The sequence below is a fragment of the Helianthus annuus genome, chromosome 2 (genome assembly GCF_002127325.2).
Source record: "Helianthus annuus cultivar XRQ/B chromosome 2, HanXRQr2.0-SUNRISE, whole genome shotgun sequence".
Taxonomy (NCBI): Eukaryota; Viridiplantae; Streptophyta; class Magnoliopsida; order Asterales; family Asteraceae; genus Helianthus; species Helianthus annuus.
Window position 1 is genome coordinate 104,106,697 of NC_035434.2, and position 10,522 is coordinate 104,117,218.

A 10,522-nucleotide genomic window follows, 5' to 3' on the forward strand; every position below is an offset into this window, starting at 1 on the left:
ATTTGGCTCCATTTTATATGTATTATTTCATATATTCTGTTTTGAAGTTGATTGTGTGTTTATTTCAAATTCAGGGTCTTGGTTGCCTCTTAAATGGGTCAGAATTGTCTTAGAAAGTGGCTGCCTACCAGGTGTTTGATCAATTGGCTCCCATTTTATATGTATTATTTCATATATTGTGTTTTGAAGTTGATTTTGTGTTTATGTCAGTTCAGGGTCTAAGCTGCCTCTTAAACGGCTCAGAATTGTCTTAGAAAGTGGTTTCCTCGCCGGCATCTCTTGACAACTGGTTGGAGTAATTTTGTCAACCAGAAGAAGCTGGTGGCGGGTGATTCGATCGTGTTTTTGAGGGCGGATAATGGCGATTTTTGTGTGGGGATTCGGAGGGCAAAGAGGGGTTTCGGAAGGGGGTTTGTCGAGTCGAATTATTCCTGGTGGAATGTTGCGGTTAGCGGGTTTGGGAATTCCGGGAAGGTGAGTGATACGGGTAAATGATCAGTAGTTTAGATGGCAGTGGATGGAGATGTTGTTAGGAATCAGTGGATCCATCAACAGTGGATGAACAACAGAGGTTGTTAATAACAGTGGATTAGCAGCAGAGGTGGTTAGCTAACAGTGGATCAGCAACAAAGGTTTTAGTTAACAGGGGTTAGCAACAGAGGTTGTTAATAACCGTGGATTAGCAGCAGAGGTGGTTAGCTAACAGTGGATCAGCAACAGAGGTTGTTAGTTAACAGGGGTTAGCAACAGAGGTTGTTAGTTAGTTGGGCGGTTACAAGGGTAGTTAGTTAACATTTGTAGGGTTGTTGGGAATGGGGTTATAAATAGTAATAGTTGTAATAGTGTAGGGTATCTTGTGAAATAATAATCAGTTTCCCTCCTAAATTCTCTATCAGCCACCATTAACTAACAAATGCTTGGACTGGTTTCTATTTGGTTTGTCATTTTCAATGGTTTTACACAGTATCTTACTTTCAAATTTTATATAATAACATGTAACATATAATAGTCACCTATCGGCAGATGAAACCAGAAGCTTGATGCTTAACTGGCCTCAACGTTTCAATATAATAGAAGGAAAAATAGTAATGGACATCTCAGCCCCATTGGTTTCGCTTTGGATTATTAGCTTGTAGATTTTAGAATTTGTTTTAGATCATTGTGTTTTTTTTCGTCATTGTGTTTTTTTCGGTCATTGTGTCTTTTTGCAATTCATTGCGTCTTTTTTTCACCGGCATTGTGCTATATTTCTCGGCATTGTGTTATATTTTGCGATCTATTGTGTCTTTTTTCCTCGGCGTTGTATTATATTGCTCAACATTGTGTTATAGTTTGCAATCCATTGTGTCATTTTTCCTCGGCGTTGTGTTATATTTCTCGGTATTGTGTTATATTGCTTGACATTGTGTTATTTTCTCGCCTTTTTCTGTATATTATTTAGATCCATTGGAAATGCACTTTAAATACTAATGATTATATATGGTTACAACTTAGCTAAATTTATTTATTTTTTTTTTAGTTTTTTCACAGGTAATGTAAATGTTATCAAGAACTTGAATTCTGAGAGCGTGGAAGGCTTGCAAGAGTGGCAGGTAATTATGTTACAAACACAATTTGTGACGGTTCAACTTCTTTGATTATGAAAGTGATTTGGGTCGTGTTTGATCTCAAACGGGTTAAATTAAAAAATTAGCTTAGCTGGTTGAACATGCTAAATGATATTTAAAATCTACCTTCAAAGCACATGCATAATTTTTGATTTGATATTTTAATTGGCATATTAGTACAAAAATGTAAAAAAAAAAAAAACATTGTTTGTGGGTCAAACCGACCCGACCCGTACTACAAAACACCTCTAATATCCGGTTTGGGAGGAGGAAGATGGTGAGGTGTGGAGGACACCTGTTAATGATTTGTTAGAGGAGTTTGAAGAGGCTGCGAATGACGGTGGGATACAGAGTTTGGCAGTAGGTGCATTGGATGATAGTTTTTTGGTGAATGATTCCGATGTGCAGGTTGTTAAGAATTTTAGTCATGGGATTCATGGGAAATGTGTTTATGTTAAGTTTGATAATGGTGGTTCTAGACCTTCGGGTTTAAATCTAAACCCGCAGAAGGCTCTGTTGACGAGAGGTGAGACCAATATGTTGCTTATGTGTCCGGAAAATGAGGGGAAGCCGCATTCGAGTGGTGTAAACCAGTTGGATATAGAAACAGGAAAGATAGTAACCAAATGGAAGTTCGAAAAGGACGGAACTGATTTCACGATGAGGGAAGTCACAAACGATACGAAGGGGTCACAATTGGATCCTTCTGAATCACTTTCTTGGGTTTGGATGATAATCGGCTGTCTCATTGGGATATGAGAGATAGAAGAGGGATGGTTCAGAACATTGCGCACTCAAATTCTCCGATTTTGCATTGGACTAAAGGGCATCCGTTCTCTAGGGGTACGAATTTTCTAGTGTTTTGCCACAATTGGTGATGGTTCGATTGTGGTAGGTCTGTTAGACAGGAAGATTCAGTTATACTCGACGAGTTCTTTGAGGCAGACTAAGACTGCTTTTCCGGGGCTTGGTTCACCAATTACTCACGTTGATGTTACTTACGATCGGAAGTGGATATTGGGTAGTTGGGAACCACTGATACTTGCTTGATTTTGCCTTGTACGTTGTTTACTGATAAAGACGGGAAGACAAATGGGGTTTAGCGGTAACAAGATACCCGCTCCAAGATGACGAAAGTTAACTCCTGTAGATTCGCATATGGCGGGGAAGCAAAATAAGTTCCACAGTGGCCTATTTTCATGGGTAAGGTTCCCTCCTTTTCTTTCATTATTAGTACGTGAATAACATCTATAAAATTCTGTTTTCAGGTGACGGAAAGTGGTAAACAAGAACGCTATCTGGTTGCAACTGTGGGAAAATTCAGCGTGATTTGGGATTTCCAGCAAGTGAAGAACAGTGCACATGAGTGTTACAGGAATCAACAAGGCCTCAAAAGTTGTTACTGCGAGAAACTCATGACCAGAAATGAGTCCATCATCGAAAGCCGATTCATGCATGATAAATTCGCAGTCACTGACTCACCTGAAGCACCATTGGTTGTCGCAGCCCCCATGAAAGTGACATCGTTCAGTTTCTCATTGGAAAAGGAAAACGGCGATAGACATGCAACTTTAACTAATTCTTTGTCGTGTGTTTTCATCGTTTGTCTATAATAGATTTGCATAGATGTAAAGTAGTATGTTTTTATTTGTTTCTTTAGATTTGGATACTGAATTCGCAAAGAAACAACAATTGAAGTAGGCGTAGTGTAACAAGGCATTGTAGATTGTTTGCTTGATCGATTGACCTATCTTTGCATCTGTTTTTCTATGTTATGACCCATCACATGGTAAAAAACCGACCCAACCAGAGTTAAAACTTGAAAACGTCTGGAACTGGGTTCGTCAAAAACTGAGTTCAAGCCGAATTTCTCATCTGATCCAGAGTCCGTTAGCGGTTTGAATCGAGTTTTAACGATACTAATATGCTATGTGGCTAGAGAGTTTATAGATGGTTTCCCAGTTTTATTGCTCGACATTGTGTTATAGTTTGCAATCCATTGTGTCTTTTTTCCTCGGCGTTGTGTTATATTTCTCGGTATTGTGTTATATTGCTTGACATTGTGTTATATTTTCTCGCTTTTTTCCCTATATATTATTTAGATCCATTGGAAATGCACATTAAATACTAATGATTATATATGGTTACAACTTAGCTAAATTTATTTATTTATTATTTTTTTTTTTTGCAGGTAATGTAAGTGTTATCAAGAACTTGAATTCTGAGAGCGTGGAAGGCTTGCAAGAGTGGCATGTAATTATGTTACAAACACAATTTGTGACGATTCGACTTCTTTGATTATGAATGAAAGTGATTTGAGTCGTGTTTGATCTCAAACGGGTTAAATTAAAAAATTAGCTTAGCTGGTTGAACATGCTAAATGATATTTAAAATCTACTTTCAAAGCACATGCATAATTTTTGATATTTTAATTGGCATATTGGTACAAAAAAAATGTAAACAAAACAGTGTTTGTGGGTCAAACCGACCCGACCCGTACTACAAAACACCTCTAATATGTAGATTATTTTTTAAACAGTATTGATTTTGTATCATAACTATTATATTAATCATTTATAGGAAAAGGAACAAAAAGTGTTTGCGGGTCAAAGTGACAGGGCCAGACAACCGCTGAGGTGCATTTTGAAAGCGCCAGACAACCGCTAAGGCAAGCCGAGCTGGCTAAAGTGGCAGATCTTATTGCGGCAATGGATGTGTTCCCGTTTGAAGACGACATGACAGATGGGTATGGCTGCCATCTGGCAGCTTCTCGGTTCGCAACGCAAGAAAGGTTATAGAAAATAAATATTTCAACAAAATGGGTATCGAATTTACGTAGAATGGGTTCCACTTAAGGTATTTTTTTTGTTAAAAATATAGCGGAAGGGCAATATGGTAATATTGGGTTGTGTTCGATCTCAAGCGAGTAAAATCAGAAACGTATAACCCTCTAAATCATTTTATTCAAAGATTCAGATTTATATGGTAATAAGACTCTTTTTTTGCAATCATAACTACAGCATCAAGTATTTATAACTACTTAAAATGAAGAAAAACATTTGTGGGTCAACCCAACCCGATCCAACGTGTTTTGACCATTATGACCCGAACCCACTTTGACCCGCATGACGCTTGTGTTAATACAGGTTTTTTGATCGTGCATCGATCATGGCCCCAGATGACGGCGAAAATCCACACCCGTGGAGAGTATGCACCGTCACGCAAGTCAAAGAAGTAAAATGTGTCCTAAGACTACTCCCAATATGGTTATGCACCATATTATCATCAATAGTATTCATCCAAATGATTTCACTTTTTGTCGAACAAGGTGCAACCATGAACCGAAAAAACTCGAACTTCTACATCCCACCTGCAAGCATGACGGTTTTCGGCATAATAAGCACATCAGTTTTCATTATCTGCTATGACAAACTCATTCTCCCACTATACGTCAAAATAACCAAACCAAAGCCCAACCCGCCAAGCGAGCTGCAACGAATGGAGATCGGGCTTGCTATTGCGACAACAGCGATCATCACAACACAGGCTAAAATATGCAAGTGAAGGCCCAAAAGAAACAAGCTCTTTAAGCATATTTTGGCAAAGACCTCAGTATGTGTTGGTGGGAATAGCTGAAGCTTTTTTATGTGGCCCAATGGGAGTTTTTTGCGGCCCAAGTTCCTGATAAGTTGAAAAGTATTGGGCTTGGATTATCCATGTGTTCTTCAGCTATGGGGAGTTACACCAGCAGTGTTATACTGTCGGTCGTTATGAAGATTACATCGAAAAACGGGAAGCCCGAGTGGGTCCCGGCGAACTTGAATGATGGGCATTTGGATCGGTTTTTCTTTCTGTGTGCGGCGTTGACTGCTCTTAATCTTGTGTTTTTTTGTTTCTTGTGCTAAGAAGTATAAGAATATAGTTGTGGAGAGAAGAGATGAAGCTAGGGACATGAGTTAAGTGGTTATGGTACTTTATGCAGTAAGAAACAAAGGTGACAGAAATATATAAGTTTTATTATATATGATGCCTTGTGTTTGATGAAGTTTAATTTTTTTAGCATTAACCTATAGGAAAGAAACTTATGAGAGTGTGATCCAATATTTTCGAGTGTCTGAAATTAATCAACGAAGTTAACTTTATCGTCAAATCAAACGCAATCCAAACAGCAGCAGTTCGCTGCTGCTGCCGCTGCGTTTTTCTTTTGTTTCTTTTTCTTCTAGACAGCTATGATACCCTAATACATATGTCCTACATCAGAATACTGCAGCTAATGTAATAAAATAGGCACACAGCGGAATATATATGTACATATATTTACAGAAAAACGCTTATTAAAAAACCAAGTAGAGAAAACTGCTGGGTTTGTTAACTTTTTTGGTTTGTACGCAGTGATTCGGTTGCGTCATACTCTCAACACCTTGAAACGAGGCATGATGCACTTCTTGAATTACTATTTAAAGATGAAACGTACACGAAAGTATACAGCTACATGCATCTTATCAACGGGTCATAATCCGAACACGTACTTTACCACCGTCAATCAATCGTCTTCTCCTATGTAATCGTGAGTTTTCTATATACTTTTTTTCTTATTGTTTTCCTATATATTAAGCTTTTACATAACTAATAAGTTTCAAGACTCCAAAAAAGGGTTGGGCGGTTAGATCTTGGGACTCTATACCCTCAGAGACACTTGTTTGTGAGTACATAGGAGTTCTCAAAGAGACGGATGATGTTGACTCCAACATTGAAAACAACTAGTATATATTTGACATTGACTGCATTCAAACAATGAAGGGACTAGGCGGAAGAGAGGTATAAGGGTATTCCGGAAGCACAATTAGAATCAGGAGTGTTTTATAGACTGTTGAAATCAAAGCAAGTCGGTCGGTTTGATTTGAGATATATACAGTTTGGTTCACAGTTCGGTTTTGGATGTTTAACCGTCTGCTCAAACTATTTGGAACTTGGAATTGATTATTTTAATACATTTTTTTTAACTCAATCAAATTGGTAAAGCCATTCAACCTGTCCGGTTTGGGTTGGACATTTTACCGTAGTTAGGTTGAACGTAGTGGGGCGCGAAGTGGGGCTATAGCGCCCACATATACACCACCCCCCTGGGCGCTATGCCCAAAAAAAAACAAATGGCGTGAAAATTTTCGCGGCGCGAGAAAGGGTTTAAATGTTCTGCATTTTCCACTTTGGTCCCTGCATTTTACACTTTGGTCCCTGCATTAAAACACTTTGGTCCCTGCATTTTACACTTTGGTCCCTGCATTTTACACTTTGGTTATGATGAGGTAGGGGCTTTATGACTACGGGCTCTAGTGACATAACGCCCCATAAAGCCCCTATGTGACGTGGCACGACACGTGTCGCATAACGCCCACAAAAGGGCTTTATGACTACACATGGCCTTAGCGAATTGCCGGTAATTTTTTTCTAGCTAGACCGTGAGCCCCTTAGCTACTATGCCACATGTTAACATTTACTATTATGTACTGTATTTAACTTATATTTCTTTATATGAACCTGATAGAGGCGAGTTGGGGATGTAGCCATGTCATCAACACCAGTTTAAAACGATGACAAGGATAGCGGTCCAGAATTTTGCATCGATACACGAACATTTGGAAACGTTGGCATGGTTCCTTTTGGGCTGATTGTTTGGATTTTAAAGATAAAACACAGCTTGAACCAATGGTCTCCTCTAAATGCAAGCTCTTAAGAATCTAATGGTGATTTTTTGGTGCATTAAACCTTCAGAACCATCTTGAAACTTAGTTAAATGGATTATACTACTACTATTGATTTCAATTCTTTTTTAAAGATATCTAACAGGAATGGGTATTGATAATCCAGGTGTGTGTCGAGGCCTTCCAGGTAACAGGTAGCGAGGTGGTGTAGGTTGAACCCGGTATTCGCATCTTGTAGTCTCTCTCAAGCAGTTTGGGACTATGTAACGAGGCTGAACCCGGTATTCGCATTTGGGGCAAAGGACCTGGTGAATTTACATCGGGGGTCTCGCAAATGGAATAAAATAGTGTATATCATCCAAACAGATGGTGATAATGTGTTGTATTATACAGTTAATCGAGTGGTGTGTATGCATGTTGATGAGAAACTTCCAGCCCCTACACTTGAAGTATTAGCGAAAATAAGTGTGGAAAGTCAGGTAATATCTAAATTCTGTTGAGTTACATTCCTTCGCAAGTATCATTAAGTTTCTACGATCGATCATTGATTTATTAGTTTGATTTCTGGGTTAAATAGGGTTCAATTGCATCTTCACAAATCGATTTTGCAGGTCTGTGTTGATGGTGTTTTGTGAAATCGATTGCAGGTTCGTGTTAATAATAGGTGGTTGGTTTGAAATCGGAATTACCTAATAGCACAAGTGCTGTTATAACATTGGGTAGAACAGAACAGAACAGAACAGAGGTGTATAGGTTTATTAGTCAGTTCAAGAATCTTATTTAAAATTAATTAATATTCAGCAAACATTTTGTCAAGTTATTGTTGATTGCGCTAAAACATTATATGAAAGGCCGTCAACAAAAGTTGGCCAACCGATATCAATCAAACAAAAACACTTTCATGTTTTTAGTAATCATTTAAACCCGGATTATGTGAAAGATAAGAGAGTGTGACAGTTTTTTATGATCACCTAAAATACGAGTGTACAAAAAAGAGTCATTCTGCTCCTCCTTTGTTGGAAGGATGACCACCACATACAGATGTCCAAACTGACCCTTCAATTTTTCAGCTCTGTATCAACTAACATAAAATTAAGATATATGATATGGTGCTACGTGAAAAACAAAATGTCCACCTACCTGCTGAAAATGGGCCTCGGATTATTGCAGTCATAATTTATCATGAAAATGAAAGCTACTGATACACCCCCACAATTAAAAATAAAATCCTGAAAAATGTAAAAGTTCAAAATTTAAGGCAGACTTGAAGGGATACAAAAGTCGGGTCAGGTAGTGTCATGGGTCAAAACGGGTTCGGGTCAAAACGGGTCCGGGTCAGAACGGGTTGTTTAAAAAAAAGCGACTGTACATCAAGGGGCAATTTTGTCGGGTTAAAAATTAAAAACTAATTAATAGATTAAGAGAATTTATACCTTCTTTGATTGACAAAACGCCAACTTTTAAACAAGTGGTTATAGTGTCACCTGAAAGTGTGAGATTATGATTGACGTCGAATGTTGTTTGATGAATTGAAATGGGTGAGAGGAACTTATTTTCTTGGAACATGATACGGGTTTTGGTACGGGTTGAAACGGTTTGCGTCGAAACAATTCGCATCGAAACGGTACTCGTCGAAATGGGCGTGTCGAGACGGTTCGCGTCGAAACGGAACGCGTCGAAACGGTTAAAACAACTTTCGACGCAGAACTAAACATGCCTAGATCTTTCGAATCGCATGTTTAATCATATGTTTCAGATGTGTTGATTAGCTGATTTTGCAAACAAACAAACAAATCAGCTGATTACTTAAGGTATGCACAAAATACTATGTCAAGAAATATCATGCCTAAATAAACAAGCAAATCGTTTGTTAATTCGCACGATACAAAACGAAAGTTGTTTAATCATATGTTTTAGATGTGTTGATTAGCTGATTTTTCTTGACATATCATGCCTAATCTCTGTTTAATCATTTATTCGAAACGGTACAAAATGGTACGCGTCGAAACGGTACGAAACGGTACGCGTCGAAACAGTTCGATTCGAAACGGTAGGGATGAGCTCGGTACCGAACCGGTACCGGACCGAAAGTACCGGTACCGAAAATCCCCAAAAGTACGTACCGCACCGGTACCGAAAATGTCAAAATTCGGTACCGAATCGGTACCGAAAATGTACCCGGTTTGGTAAATTCGGTACCGGTACCGAGTACCATTTGCTCATCCCTACGAAACGGTCGAAACGGTACTGGACATGAATGATCCCTAAATCCAATTATGTGTATTAGTTGAATAACTGTTTTGGATGAATAATATAGATAAAAATAAACAATCCGAAAATAGGATGTGTAAGTGTTACCAAATTTCGAACCAGTACGAGTCTCGTACTGGTAAAGGTATCAAATTTTCCGTACCGAATAACAATTTGGTACCCACATTTTGGCGTTTTTGGGATCGGTATGTTTGGTTCGGTACCGGTATTTTACCGATTTTTACCTTCAAATACTGCACCCTACCGGTATCGTACCAAGCATTTCAATGCTAGTATGAGTTCCCAATTTTGATGATTTTCAGGATCAGAGTACTACTACTATTGATATGAAAGGTGTCATTTGAAAAAAAAAAAAGAAAAAAAAAAGAAACAGAGGTTACTTGATCGGAGAGTTTTTACATCAATGTTATATGATTTTATCTAATATAGTGATTTGAATTAATCGTAATAATACCACAACTAAACCCGAGGGTAAAGGGTTTGGATGATGTGTTATTTTTTTACTTGGAATTACTTGACGTTTAGAACATAAATTAGGAAATACATTATGGACAATCCATTCTTGAAGATATATACTTGGAATTACTTTACCTTTAGAACATAAATTAGAAAAAAAAATTGTGGACAATCCATTCTTGAAGATATATATAATTATGAATTTGTGTGTGCTAATGTTATTGTAAATGCTTGCAGAAGCTTATGGTCTATGTTGGGGTGTTGGCGCGCTGTGCAGATAATCTAAACAGGTTTGGGTTAGTTTTAGGTTGAATTTCTGACACGACATGAACTTAACACAAATTCGTGGGTTTGGATTTAGTCTAAACGAGTACGGGTCAGTTTCAGGTTGAACTCGGGAACCTGTTTAGCTGAACAGGTTAGGTTCGGGTCAACCCAGTCGGGTTGACGGGTTGACCCGTTTAACCCATTTATATTATATTAAAT

The 10,522-nt window shown here is 38.2% G+C and overlaps 2 long non-coding RNA genes and 1 pseudogene across 2 annotated transcripts; 2 read left to right on the forward strand and 1 right to left on the reverse strand.

Annotated features, from left to right (window-relative positions):
- Positions 1 to 358: 358 nt before the first annotated feature.
- On the forward strand, positions 359 to 3,307 carry LOC110917139 (annotated as a pseudogene).
- A 3,621-nt stretch (positions 3,308 to 6,928) lies between these two features.
- Positions 6,929 to 8,125, forward strand: LOC110917157. Its single transcript, XR_002580390.2, has 3 exons — positions 6,929 to 7,351; positions 7,476 to 7,788; positions 7,921 to 8,125. It is a non-coding gene; the product is annotated as an uncharacterized LOC110917157 (long non-coding RNA).
- Positions 8,126 to 8,243: 118 nt separating this feature from the next.
- Positions 8,244 to 8,834, reverse strand: LOC110917165. Its single transcript, XR_002580396.2, has 3 exons — positions 8,743 to 8,834; positions 8,450 to 8,538; positions 8,244 to 8,381 (listed from the first exon to the last, which is right to left on the reverse strand). It is a non-coding gene; the product is annotated as an uncharacterized LOC110917165 (long non-coding RNA).
- Positions 8,835 to 10,522: the final 1,688 nt, after the last annotated feature.